Source organism: Notamacropus eugenii, chromosome 3 (genome assembly GCF_028372415.1).
Source record: "Notamacropus eugenii isolate mMacEug1 chromosome 3, mMacEug1.pri_v2, whole genome shotgun sequence".
Lineage (NCBI taxonomy): Eukaryota > Metazoa > Chordata > Mammalia > Diprotodontia > Macropodidae > Notamacropus > Notamacropus eugenii.
This window is the reverse complement of record NC_092874.1, coordinates 330,084,580-330,099,333: the sequence shown is the minus strand read 5'-3', so window position 1 is coordinate 330,099,333 and position 14,754 is coordinate 330,084,580. Positions and strand designations below refer to the sequence as shown.

Genomic DNA, 14,754 nt, shown 5'->3' with positions numbered 1-14,754 from the left:
GTCAGTGGCTACAGATGGTTTCTGAGACTAAATCCAACATTTTGTGCCCTACCTCATTACAACATACTAACTGAAGTGCAAATCACTAAGTCTGTGTGTAGCTTTGACATTACTTCAGTCCCTTGAAAAGCAAAACAGGAAATGATATGCCATTTTTCAGGAGCCATTGGTAATCAATGTATAGAATGGGTTTGTTCTCTGACTTTCAAATCTCTTTCTGATCTAAATATAGAAGTAGATGAATAAGTCTAAAGTGAGAGAGAGCTGACATGAGGCATCTTTAAGTACAAAGAGTTTTTTCAGGATGACTGAACCATAATTTTAAAATGAAAACTGCTATTAAACATGATTTTTTTTGCATCTTTTCTATCATCAACTTAAGACATTTGAGTAAAATCACAATTTTTTTAGAGTAGAGATGAATCTGAGATGACTATATTCTTAATATTTATACAGTACTTTCAAAGGTCGCCAAAGTTATTTGTAAAAGTTTCTTATATTCAGTTGATCAGTAAACATGAAGTATCTACAATGTGCCTGGCTAAATGATGGGGATATAAATAAGAAAGAAAAGACAGGCCTTGACTTCAAGGGGCTTAAAATCTTAATTATGGAAGACAAGACAAAAATAAGGTGAAAAGGGGGTGGGAAGAATGACAGAGAAGGTACTCAGGAGCATGGTAGAAAAGTCAGAAGCCCCAAAGTCATATACCCAGCTGAGAAATGAAGGCACAATGTTAATTCATTTTGAGTCTTCCCAGCCTATGAGGGGAAGCTAGGTAGTGCGGTAGACAGAGCACTGGGCCTGGAGTCAAGAGGACCTGAATTCTAATCCAGCCTCAGACTCTTACTAGCTGTGTGACTCTGGGCAAGTCACTTAACCCTTTTTGCCTCCATTTCCTCAATGGTAAAAATGGGGAAGCACCTTCCTGGGTTATCAAGTGACATTATATCTGAGAAGTGCTTAACAGTGCCTGGCATATAGTAGGCACCATATAAATGTATACTCTACTCCAACTTAAAGGCAACTAGATTGCACAGTGGATAGAGCACTTAGGCTGGAGTCAGGAAGCTCTGAGTTCAAATCTGGCCTCAGACTCTTACTAGGTATGTCTTATTGGGCATGTGACATTCTCTCTTTACTTTGGAGGTAGCTAGATGGTTCAGTGGACAGAACACTGGACCTGGAGTCAGAAAGAACTGAATTCAAATCCAGTTCAGACACTTACTTGCTTGTGATGCTGGGCAAGCCACTGAACCTCTATTTTCCTTAATTTTCTGGATAAGGATATGGCAAACCACTTCAGTATCTATGCCAAGGATTCCTCATGGATCACATCCCACCTCAGCCTATGTCCTATAGATGGAGCATTAGATAATTTGCAATGTATCTGGGCCTTCCATTTGTATTTATCTCTAAAATGAGGAGATGAAACTACATGACCTCTCACGTTCTCTTCTGCCTCTAAATTCATCACCTTGTGATTCTTTATTTCATCTGTTCACTTGTAACAGCAAGATGAGAATAGCTCCTTTCAGATGAGAATTCCAGAGGGTCTTCCACAAGCCAAGATCACAGAGTAAGTCATAAGCTGCTCTCACTCTCCCTCATCCACCTTTAAAACTCAGAAAATATCACCCCAGGAAAATTCCTAGAAGAGGTGAGGCAGCAGAAAGAAATATATATAGAAATATAGTCTTGTAGCCAGGGGAGCTTGGGGGATCAGCAGGAAAGGTCCCTCTTGCTCTGGCTAAAGGGGAGCAGGACAGGACAGGAGGCATCCCAGTAAGCCAACAGTAAACCCCACCTCAGCAAACCAGGGGGAGGTCTTGAGCCCCAGGGTGGTGGAGCAGTCAAGTGCTAACACCAGGACTTCTTAATGCTTTGCAACAGACAGGCAGGGAGACAGGTAGACTTGAGGTTGAAAACCACCCTGTGCACCAGCAGGCATGAATCCTCTATCAGCTAAACCTTCCAGTGCTTTAAAGAAGCCCAGATGAGCAGGTATCCTCCAGGGGGCAGACTCCCCATGGCCACTGAAAAGTTTCTTGTTGATGACCCAACTTAGTACCAGGCAGGCTGCCTGATCCCTACAGCCCCCAACTGCCAGCACCTGAGGTCCCACCACACAAAGCCAGTGAACAAGTGTCTGGCCCCCAGTGCAAAAACCTTGGGTCAGTGGCCCCTGTGCTCCAGCAGGAGAGCTCAAGTTTAAAAGCCAGGAAGTGGGCAAACATTGTGAACAAAAAGCAGAAATAAACAATGATCATAGATTCTTTCTCTGGGAACAGGGAAGATCAAAACAATAATTCAGAAGAGGACAACATTGTCAACATACCCACATCTGAAACCCCAAAGAGGAATATGAAATGTTTTCAAGTCCAAAAAGCCTTTTTTGGAATAGTTTAAGAAATATTTGAAAAGTCAAACAAGAGAGGTAGGAGAAAAAAATGGGAAAAGAAATGAGAGGTATGCAAGAAAGGGTCAATAGCTTGGGAAAGAAAGGACAAAAAAATGGAATGTAAAAAGCAAGTCCTTCAAAAATATAATTGGCTAAGTGGAGGAAAAACTACACCAAAGAAAACAACTCCTTAAAAAGGGGATTTGGTGAAATGGAAAGGCAGGCCTAAAAACTCAGTGAAGAGAAGTCAATGGACTAAATACAAAAGGCGGTATAAAAGCTAATTGAAGAAAGCATTTTGTTTAACACTATAACTGGCAACTTGAAGCTAATGACTCTATGAGACATCAAGAATCAGTTGAACAAAATCAAAAGAATGAATAAATAGAAGAAAAGGTAAAATACTGCTGTGGAAAAACAACGGACATGGAAAGTAGATGCAGGACAGGTAATTTAAGAATTATTGATCTACCTGAATGTCATGATAAAAAAAGAGCCTAGACAGCATCTTTGAAGAAATCATGATGAAAAACTGCCCTGATGTCCTAGAACTAAAGTGTAAAATAGTCAGCATAAGAATCTATTATATCACTTCCTGAAAGAGATTCCAAATTGAAAATGCTAAGGATATTTATATCAAAATTCCAGAATTATCAGGTAAAGGAGAAAATATTACAAGCAGCCATAAGGAAATAATTTAAATTTCACAAAAGCAGAGTCAGGATTATACAAATTTGGCCAAATGTGGGGGGGGTGGGAGAGGAGAAAAGGTTATTGAAGAAAGCAACTCCTTAAAAAATACAATTGGCCAAAAGGGGGAGGAAGTCCACTGAAGAAAAGAACTTAAAAAAAAGAATTGGCCAAAAGGCAAATAAGGTTTAAAAACTCGATGAAGAGAAGAATTCCTCAAAAAGTAAAATGATCCACATGGAAAAGGAGGTACAAAATCTAATTGAAGAAAACAATTCATTAAAAATTGGAACTGGGAAACTGGAAGCTATGACTGTATGAGATATCAACAATCAGTCAAACAAAAACAAGGGAATTAAGAAATAGAAGAAAACATAAAATACTTCATTGGAAAAAATGACCTCAGAAATGGATCCAGGAAAGACAATTTTTAAATTTTTGGCCCACTGGAAAGCCATCATGAAAAGAAGCCTGTACAGCATCTTTTAGGAAACCTTTAAGGAAAACTCCTCTGAGATCCTAGAAACAGAAGGTAAAATAGTCATCACAAGAATCCACCAATCACCTCCTCAAAGATAACCCAAATTGAAAACACCAAGGAATATTGTAGCCAAACACCCAAACCCCCAGGTGAAAGAAATTACTGCAAGCAGCCAGAAAGAAACACTTTAAATATCATGGAACCACAGTTAGAATTACATAGGATCTTGCAACTTCTACATTAAAAGATTGGAGGCTGTGGAATATGACATTCCATAAGGCAAAGGAACTTGGATTAAAACCAAGGACCTAATATCCTGCAAAATTGAGCATAATCTTTCAGGGGAGGAGATAGACATTCAACAATATAGGGAACTTCCAAACCTTTGTGATGAAAAGAATAGAGATCAACAGAAAATTTGATATTGAGATAAAAGGGTCAAGAGGTATAAAAGGCACATAGGAAAGAAAAAAACACATGATATTAATAACAACAAACTGTTTACACCCCTACATTGAAGATGACACTTGGAACTTTTGAGAACTGTATCTTTCTTATGACATTTAAAAAGTATATACGTAGAGTGTGTTGGGGTGGCTAGGTGGTGCAGTGGATACAGCACTAGTGCAGGAGTCAGGAGGACCTGAGTTCAAATCTCACCTCAGACACTTGACACTCACTAGCTGTGTGGCCTTGGGCAAGTCACTTAACCCCAATTGCCTCATCCTGGGACATCTCCAGTCTTCCTGATGAATATCTGGTCACTGGATTCAGTTGGCTCTGAAGGAGAAGTGAGGCTGGTGACCTGCACAGCCCTCACTCACTCAAAACAAAGTCAAGTGCAAGTCATGTCATCATTTCTCTGATGGCATAGTCTTCTTCTGCAACAAAGGATGAGCACACACACATAGAGTGTGTGGGTGTAAGGTGATTTTGATGTATGATAAAAAATTAATTAAGTAGTGAAAAGGAATTGTACTGGGAGAAGAGAAAAGGAAGAGGCAGACAAGGGCAAAATACATCACCTGAAGAGGAGCAGAGACCTAAGGGAGGAAGACGAGAATTATTTCAACCTCTCTTCAGATTTGGCTCAAAGAGGAAATGACATAGTCAGATGGGTATAGGAATCTAACTTACCCTATAAGAATTAGGAGAGGAAAGGGGAAAAAAGGGAGTGGATGGATAAAAGGGAGAGACAATGTAGTAAGAAAAAGGGAAAGAAAAGGGAGGGTGCTGATAGAAGGGAGGGCAGACTGAGGGAGGCAGTGGTCAAAAGCAAATTTCTACTGAGGAGGGAAAGGGAGAAAGGACAGAGAAAATCATAAACAAAGATGGGGGAGGATAGGATGGAGAGAAAGACACACGTAGTAATCATAACTGTGAATGTGAATTCTACCCTAAAACAGAAGAGGATAACAGAGTGGATTTAAAACCATAATCCTACAACATTGTTTACAAGAAACATATTTGAAGAAGAGGGATACGCACAGAGTAAAAGCAAAACTCTAGAGCCAGATATATTACACTTTAACTGAAATAAAAAAGCAGGGGTAGCAATCCTGATCTCAGATCAAGCAAAAACAAACACAGATTTAATTAAAAGAAGGAAGGAAAACACATCCTGTTAAAGTTACCATAAACAATGAAGTAATATAAATACTCAACCCATATGCTTATAAGATCCAAATTCTTACAGGAAAAGTTAAAGATGTTACAGGATGACATAGACAACAAAACTATACTAGTGGGAGACTAGTATAGTCCTCCTCTTAGAACTAGATCAATCTGACCACAAAACAGATAAGAAAGAAGTTAAAGAGGTGAACAGAATTTTAGGAAAGTTAGATATGATAGAGCTCTGGAGAAAACTGAATGAGGATATAAAGGAATATACCTTTTCTCAGCAGTACATGTCACCTACAGAAAAACTGACCATGTATTAGAGCATATAAACCTCACATTTCATTGCAGAAAGGCAGAAATATCAAATGCCTCCTTTTCAGATCATGATGTGGCAAAAATTACGTGTAACAAAGGGCCATAGAAAGATAGACTAAAAATGAATTGTAAACTAAATAATTTACCTAAAGAATGAGTGGGTGAAACAACAAATCATAGAAACAATCAATTATGTCATCTAAGAGAATGACAAAAATGAGACAACATACCAAAACTTATGGGATGCAGCAAAAGCGGTTCTTAGGGAAAGGTTTATATCTCTTAATGCTTGTATGAATATAAAAGAGAAAGAAGAGATCAATGAATTGAGCATACAACTGAAAAAGCTAGAAAAAAGAACAAATTAAAAATTCCCAGGTAAATACCAAATTAGAAATTCTGAAAACCAATGGAAAGAATAAAATTGAAAATAAGAAAACTATTGAACCAATAAGTAAAACTAAGAGCTGGTTTTATGAAAAACCAATAAAATAGATAAACATTTAGTTAATTTGATTTAAAAGAAGGAAAGAACAAAACCAAATTGCCAGTATCAAAAACAAAAAGAGTGAATTCACCAAAATGAAGAGGAAATTAAGAGAATAATTAGGAGTTGTTTTGACCAATTGTATGCCAATACAATTGGCAATCTTAATGAAATGGATGAATATTTTGAAAATATAAATTGCCAAGATTAACAGAGAAGGAAATGAAATACTTAAATAACCCATTTCAGAAAAAGAAATTGAGCAAACCATCAATGAACTCCCTTAGAAAAAATCTGCATGGTCAGATGGATTTACAAGTGAACTCTATCAAATATTTAAAGAACAATTAATTCCAATACTATATAAACTATTTGGGAAATAGGTGGAGTACTACCAAATTATTTTTATGATATAAATATGGTGCTGATACCTCAAACAGGAACAGTCAAAATAGAAAAACAAAACTATAGACCAATTTCCCTAATGAACATAGAAGCAAATATTTTAAATGAATATTAACAAAGAGATTATAACAACTTATCTTAAGGATAATACACTATGACCAGAAAGCATTCATACCATGAATACAGAGTTTGTTCAACATTAGGAAAATTATCAGCAAAATTGACCATATCAACAACAAAATTGACACATAATCCTGGGAGGTAGCTACTCCTATCATTCCCATTTTACAGATGAAGAAACTGAGACAGAGATTGTAAATCATCTCATCAGTATCTGAGGTTAGAAACATTTCTGAAACTATAGGCATTGCCAATGGGGAAATGATTTAACATATAACTGTCCATTTTACATACAGATATGTCCATGTAAATCACAAGAAATAGGCAGCAGTTTGATGGGTTTCAGAAGGTGTTTTGTCATATCTTGGATACATGCGCTAAGAAGACAGCAGATTTTCTATTTTAGTGTCTCTCATTGGACCACTGCTCACTTACCTGACAGCACCTTAAAGTGTGTCTGGCACACTTTAAAATTTAATGTGAATTATTCATTCTCCACTACTTTGTCAAGTGTACAAATTAAGAAAAATGATAAATCAAACTGTGACCTGTAGTGCTTGCCAATTTCCAAAGTATAAATATTAATGCTGAAAATTTCACAATCTCTTCCCCAAACCAGTACAACTTATTGCCAGCATACCACTGCTCCAGGGTCATCTTAGTAAGGGAACTGAGAGGCCATCACACTCTTGCATATATCCTGTACAGGTTCAAAATACTGTTTTATTCCATATATTAAAAATAATTTTTTTAAAAAAGGGTCAGTACCAGAATCACAATAGTGTACCTGCTCACTATTTCCCACCACACACATCACTGCCCCTGCCCCTAGGTATACCCACTGAAGAGTAGGGATGGGAGGATAACTGGTCTTTGGCTCTTAGCTGCCTCTACTAGGGGATTATCTCTTTGCCTTATTCAGGGCTGAGCAGATATTTTCACCTCCTCCTTTGTCACCCAAAATCAAGGCACACACCCAAAACTCCATCAAGGGATGGAGTTAAAACAAGGGATCTTGTAAGCAAGAAGTTCTGAACTTTGCTAGGGCCAGTTGGCAACCTAGTAAAGTCTGTAGAACCCTTATCAGATTGTTTTTAATATATAGGATCACAAAGGAAAATAATGATATAATATAGAATTTTATTATTTATTATTCTGTTGATATATGTATACATGTAAAATTATGTTACATAAAATATAATACATGTATGTGTATTTTATGTATATTACATCAAATGTGTTTTATGTGTATGTATACAGACATACACACACATACATATACAGTTTGTGGTTAAGATTAACCAGGTTACAAACACCTATATTTAAGCCCTCCCTCCCTAGGATGAAATCTACCACTGACTCCTGAATATTGGATTGGCAATATTGTCAAAGAGGCTTATCAGTTCCATATCACAGTAAGCGATGGTCTAGTATGGGCCTGTCTCTATCACTTCTCATTCTGATGTGCATTCCTCTGAGATTCTCAGTGCTGCCCCCTCTGCTGTCTACTTTCATTGTTGCTATGCTGGGGTCTTAGTGCTATACCTCTGTGTCAGAGCCCAGTGAAGACCCCTCTGTATCAGAACCCGATAAAGACTATAGAAAAGCTAGATAAACTAGTGACTTCTATGTTAGAGCTTAGGACTGTCCCCCTGGGCCAGAGTACATCAAGACCAAACTGTGCAGAGTACTGGACCTCACAAGAATGTCTATTTCAGGATTGCTGCTGCTCACTCATGTTTCCTCCCTCTACCCACCACTCCCAAAAGAAAGGAGGGAATAGATATTTATATAGTACCTGGTACGTACCAAGCTTTGTACAAAGCAATTAAACTTATCACAATAATCCAGGGAGGAAAATGCTATTATTATCCCCATTATTTGTTTATTATTTATTATACCTATTCCAGTTGAGGAAATTGAGGCAAACAGGGGTTAGGTGACTTGCCTAGGATCACATAGCTAGTAAGTGTCTTGAGTCCAAATTTGAACTCAGATCCTCCTGAACACAGGGTTGGTTCTCTAACCACTGCACCACCACACTGGTACTTTTGATAGAGGTTTCAAAGTATTCCTAGTCTTTTTTCACTCCAGAATCACTTTTCTATTCACATAGATCCCATAAGAAATACTTTCATGTAGTTAATAAGAGGTTATTTGACTATAGGAAAGAACAAAAGGGGGCAGAGCCAAGGTGGTGGAGTAATAGCACAGACTTTCTAGAGCACTGCCCCCAAGCCCAGCCAAATATCTGTAAAAAATGTCTCTAAACAAATTCTGGAGCTGCAGAGCCCACAGAAAGATGGAGTGAAGCAAATCTCCAGCCCATGACAGCCTGGAAGGTCTCCAGGAAGTATCTATCATGCCACTCTCAGAACAGAACACAGCAGGGGCAGGCACAGACAGGACCAGAGCAGGCTTTGAATCTCTCACACCTGTGGTTGTTTCCAGACTTCATGACCCCAAAAGGCTGAGGATAAATTGGAAGGTCAGTGGGAAAAGCCTGTGGGACTAGTGTGGGAGGGTGGAGTGGTCTGGCCCCAGCCCGAGGGTGACTGAGGGAGGAGAGGGCAGAGGAACCCACAGCAGCCACAGCAGCAGGGGCACCTGCAGCCACCGTTTCTAGAGCTCTAGGCCCACAAATTGTTGGGGGATTAAGCAGCTGACAGTACACCCCCCATCCCCACTGGAAGCAGAGAACTACCATGACAAAGAGCTCAGCAGTCAAGTAATGGCTGGGGAGATGAGTAAAAACAGAATCAGACTATAGAATCTTACTTTGGTGACAAGGAAGACCAAAACATGCAAACAGAAGAAAACAAAGTCAAAGCTCCTCCATCCCAAGCCTCCAAGAAAAATATGAATTGGTCTAAGGCCATGGAAGAGCTCAAAAGATTTTGAAAATCAAGCAAGATAAATAGAGCAAAAATTGGGAAGAGAAATGAGAGTGACGCAAGAAAAACATGAAAAATTAATCAACTGCTTGCTAAAGGAGACCCAAAAAACTATGTAGAAGAAGATAAGACCTTAAAAAATAGACTAACTTAAATGGCAAAAGAGGTCCAAAAAGCCAACGAGGAGAAAAATGTCCTAAAAAGCAGAAATGGCCAGATGGAAAAGAAGATCCAAAAGCTCACTGAAGAAAATAATTCCCTAAAGATTAGAATGGTGCAGATGGAAGCTAATGAGTTTATGAAAAGTAAAGAAATTATAAAACAAAACCAAAGGAATGAAAAAATAGAAGACAATGTGAAATATCTCATTGGAAAAATAAATGACCTGGAAAATAGATCCATAATTTAAAAATTATGGGACTACCTGAAAGCCATGATCAACAAAGGAGCCTAGACATCATCTTTCATGAAATTATCAAGGAAAACTGCCCTGTTATTCTGGAATCAGAGGGTAAAATAAATATTGAAAGAATTCACCATTCACCTCCTAAAAGAGATCCAAAAAGAAAATCTCCTAGGAAATTGTAGCCAAATTCCAGAGTCCTAACATCAAGGAGAAAATATTGCAAGTAGCCAGAAAGAAACAATTCAAGTATTGTGGAAATACAATCAGGATAACACAAGATCTAGCAGCTTCTACATTTAGGGATCAAAAGGCTTGGAATATGATATTCCATAAGTCAAAGGAGCTAGGACTAAAACCAGGAATCACCTACTCAGTAAAGATGAGTATAATACTTCAGGGGAAAAAAAATGATCATTTAATGAAATAGAGGATGTTCAAGCATTCTTGATGAGAAGACCAGAGCTGAATAGAAAATTTGACTTTCAAACACAAGAATCAAAAGAAGCATGAAAAGGTAAACAGAAAAGAGAAAACATAAAGGATTTTCTAAAGTTGAACTGTTTATATTCCTACATGGAAAAATAATATTTGTAACTCTTGAGACTTTTCTTGGTATTTGAGTAGTTGGGAGAAATTATATACATATAGACAGAGGCCACAGGGTGAGTTGAATAAGAATGGATGATATCTAAAAAAATAAAATTAAGGGGTGAGAGAGGAATATATTGGGAGGAAAAGGAAAAAAAATGGAATGAGGCAAGTTATCTCTCATAAAAGAGCCAAGAAAAAGCTTTTTCAATGGAAGAGAAAAGGGGGGAGGTGAGAGGGAAAATGAAGCTTACTCTCATCACATTTGGCTTAAGGAGGGAATAACACGCACACTCAATTTGGTATGAAAATCTATATTATGCTACAGGAAAGTAGGGGAGAAGGGGATAAATGGGGTGGGGGGGATGATAGAAGACAAATAGGAGGAGGTGATTAGAAGTAAACACTTTTGGGGAGGGATAAGGTCAAAAAGGAATAGAATAAATGGGGGGGCAGGATAGGATGGAGGGAAATATAGTTAGTCTTTCACAACATGACTTTTATGGAAGTCTTTTGCATAACTACACATGTATAATCTATATTGAATTGCTTGCCTTCTCAGTGAGGATGGGTGGGGAGGGAGGAGGGAAGAGATACTGGAACTCAAAGTTTTAAAAACGAATGTTAAATATTGTTTTTATATGCAACTGGGAAATAAGAAATACAGGTAATGGGATATAGAAATCTATCTTACCCTACAAGAAAATAGAGGAGATGGGGATAAGGGAAAGGAGGGGTGTGATAGAAGGGAGGGCAGATTGAGGGAAGGGGAATCAGAATGCATGGTGTCTTGGGGTGAGGAGGGGAAAGATGGGGAGAAAATTTGGAACTCAAAATATTATGGAAATGAATGTAGAAAACTAAAAATAAATCAATAAGTTTTTAAAAATAAATAAAAGAATAAAAAAAGAAAGAATAAAAGTGAGACACATTTCAATGAAAAACTAAATTCCAGAAATCTTGGGCATTTTCCCATGGAGAAAAGTGGAAATGGTAAAAATTAGAAAAGAGTATTTTCACTGGATACTAAGATAAGCCCAGCATTAGCAATGGACAAACACAACAACCACAGCATAATCTATAAATAGGAGTTTTGTGAGTATCTTTTGCAGAAGAAGTTGTGCTTGGAATCATCAGAGAGGGTCAAGAATTGTCATAAAGAAAAGGCTATCTCTATATCCCTATGCACACCGATCATTGCAAGCGGTGCCTCACCTCTGGTTTCAATCCAGCTTTGAAGTCTTTTATTTGACAGTAAACAAGGAGAGAGAAAAAAAAAAAACTTTTCCCAGGAAAGTTTCATGTGTGACACCTGTTGCTACACAGAGTTGTATTACCAATCAGTTCCCCATGAGCCTCTAAATTGTCATGCTTCATTATTTCCTCTCATGTCAGTAAAAGGTCTAAGCAGTTGTAGGATAACCAAAACCCCTGTAAAGTACGTGATCCCACTGTGATCTTCTACAGCTGTCTGACATGACTAGTGCATAATGGATGCTTTTCAGCAGTCAGGCCCTGGTTTGCTTATTTCCAGTACATAAAGTGTGAACAGTAGAAACAATAAAGAAAGTTTTCCTGCAACGATTTTAGATTGTAATTCAAGGTTTTTAAATTAATATGAAGAAATATATCCTACTCTGTCCTGAAACACATGTAATGTTAATTAATGACACTATACATATATATGTGTGTGTATGTGTGTGTGTATACATATATAGATGTAATATGTGTGTACATTAATACAAATATTTTTCTTAAAAATGTAGCAAATTTTTTTATTTTCTTTGGTCCTAAGAAGTTTTCGTTCTGTTGGGGCAATTTTTTGGTTGGGTTTTTTTTGGTTTGGGGATTTCTTTTTAACCAATGAACTATTGCTTATTAATTATTTCTGTTAAACTTTGTTCCTGAAAAAATTATTTCTCTGAGTTGTATCTTCCTCAGCACTGTTCCTCATATGACTTTTCCTTTTCTTCTTTCAGGTTGTATGGATGTCAATTTTGGGATGTTCTTAAATGTGTCACCGAAAATGTCCCTATGGGGATGGAGGAAGAGTAAAGAACAGAGCTGATTTTTCTCCACGTTTTATTTTAAAGGGAAAGGGCTGCATCTGTGTTCCTTTGGCAGACCCAAATGACAAGGAACTGATTACATCATGGAATGACTGAAAGGGGTGGGACAGGTTTAAGAAGAGCTGTTTCTACTAAGACACAAGCCTCTTACTACCTGGATGACTTCAGTTCCCTCAGCAGGACCACAAATATTTGCACTACCTCATAAGATTGTTGTGAGAATCAAATGACATAATGTATGGAAAGGGCCTTGTAAACCATAAGCCAGTATGAAAGTATTGTTTTATATGAAATGAATGAGGGAAAACATGGGTGGAATCATTAACAAAAAGAAACTGAATACATCCACAGCTACTGGCCAGTATCTCCATGAAATCTACATGTGCTAGAATAGGCACCGCCAGATTAAGGACCCCTGCAGTAGAATAAAATGTGAGCTACACACACACACATATGCACACACACACACATACACACACATACACACGATCTTTAAGAGATGCAATCAAAGAGAAACTTGTTCAACAATCTTCGGGTTGCCAATGTCAAGTAAGGCATAAAATAGGTTTAGAAAGGTGTTCACCTTTGTCATAAACTATGTCCTGTGTAGGGTCACGGTCAAAGAAGGATCCTTTATAAATGGTAAATTCTTCCAGATGCTCCTGCTTGTGTACCACTATCCAATTATTCCTTCCACATCTTGACTTTTCCCATGGTGATTTTGATATATCACAAGTCAGCAAAAGAAATTAAATAGGAATTTTGCAGAAGCCACAGAGGACACATGAAGGCTAGCACATGACACAGAAAAGGTTTAGAAGCTTAGAAATACATAAAGTATATATAGCATTATATAACATCCAAATACCTTATTTTTTAATATAAATGTACAGAATTTCTTTTTCAAGCTAAAATAAATTAAAAGTTAAAGTTTAAAAAAAGAATGCAAAAGTCGCCAGAAGGCACACAATTTCATGTGGATTTTCCAGATGGCAGGGGTGCCATACTCCTAACCCCTGGAATGTGACAGTGATAACTGTATTCAGTCTCAGAATACTGCAGGGCCTCATCAATGAATACTGTGTCTCTTCAAATGATACCCAGCAACTCATGTCAGAAAAAACAACAAGTAGATGAAGGATGCCATTTGCCCAAAGTATGACATGCACTTGATAGGTCAATCCATACTTGGACTGAAACTACAGATGAACAACAGGTGCCAGAACTAAATAGGAAGACAAGAATGAACTAGATTTCAATAGGGAAATTCAGGATTTTTTCAGTCATTTCAAGTTTCTCCATGATTCTTAAAGTCATCTATGTTTTTTTAAATATCAGTCATCTACCAAATGCTATATGGCTGTTGATCATGATACCCCAGTGAAAGAAACAGTAACAGGTGATTCAAAGGGCCATGAGTAGATACATGTTAATAAATAGGTTACAATATATTCCTGATTGTTTTAGTTTCAGATACTACCTGTGTGACCCTAGACAAGTCACTTAATGCTGTTTGCCTCAGTTTCCTCATCTGTGAAATGAGTTAGAAAATGGCAAACTACTCCAGTATCTTTGCCAAGAAAACCCCAAATGGAGTCCTGAAGAGTGGGATCCAACCAAAACAACTGAAAAACAACAATGCCTCATTGGGGCATGTGAGGGAACCAGAATTCTCATGCTAATAGAGCTCACAGATGGGTGAGCCTTTCTGTTCAATCAAAAAACTTGTCTGTCTTCAGAGGGTTGACTCATCTAAATACAGAAGTGTTCATCAGCACAGTTTGCCCCCACATGATGAACTTGGTTGGGGTGGAAGTAGGGGTGGCACTACAGCAATTCATAAGTCATATCTGCTAATCAGGGTGTGATTGTGGTATTAACATCAGCAAACAGCAATATCCTCAGATTCTTTACTGACTGAAATATACAAAAACCATTCCCTAGCTAGAGATCAGGACTGCCTAAACCATTACCACTACATACAAAATGTTGTTTTTCACTCATTTCAGTAATGTGGCTTTTTGTGACCCCATTTGGGATTTTCTTTGCTGAGATACTGGTTTGTCATTTTCTTCTCCAGTTCATTTTACAGATGAGGAAACTGAAGTAAGCAAGGTTCAGTGACTTGCCCAGGGTCACACAGTTGGTAAGTGTTTGAGGCTGGATTTGAACTCCGGTCTTTCTGGCTCTCTATCTACTGTACCACCTAGCTGCTCTATTGCCACTTTATACTGGCAATTTACCAGTATTTACTTACTATACTGACTAGAAGTG

At 37.8% G+C, this 14,754-nt stretch overlaps 1 protein-coding gene across 1 annotated transcript in view; it reads right to left on the bottom strand.

Annotated features, from left to right (window-relative positions):
• LOC140496769 (cathepsin L2-like) overlaps window positions 1–14,754 on the bottom strand; it is a 71,084-nt gene that overhangs the window by 47,102 nt on the left and 9,228 nt on the right. The window lies entirely within an intron of this gene.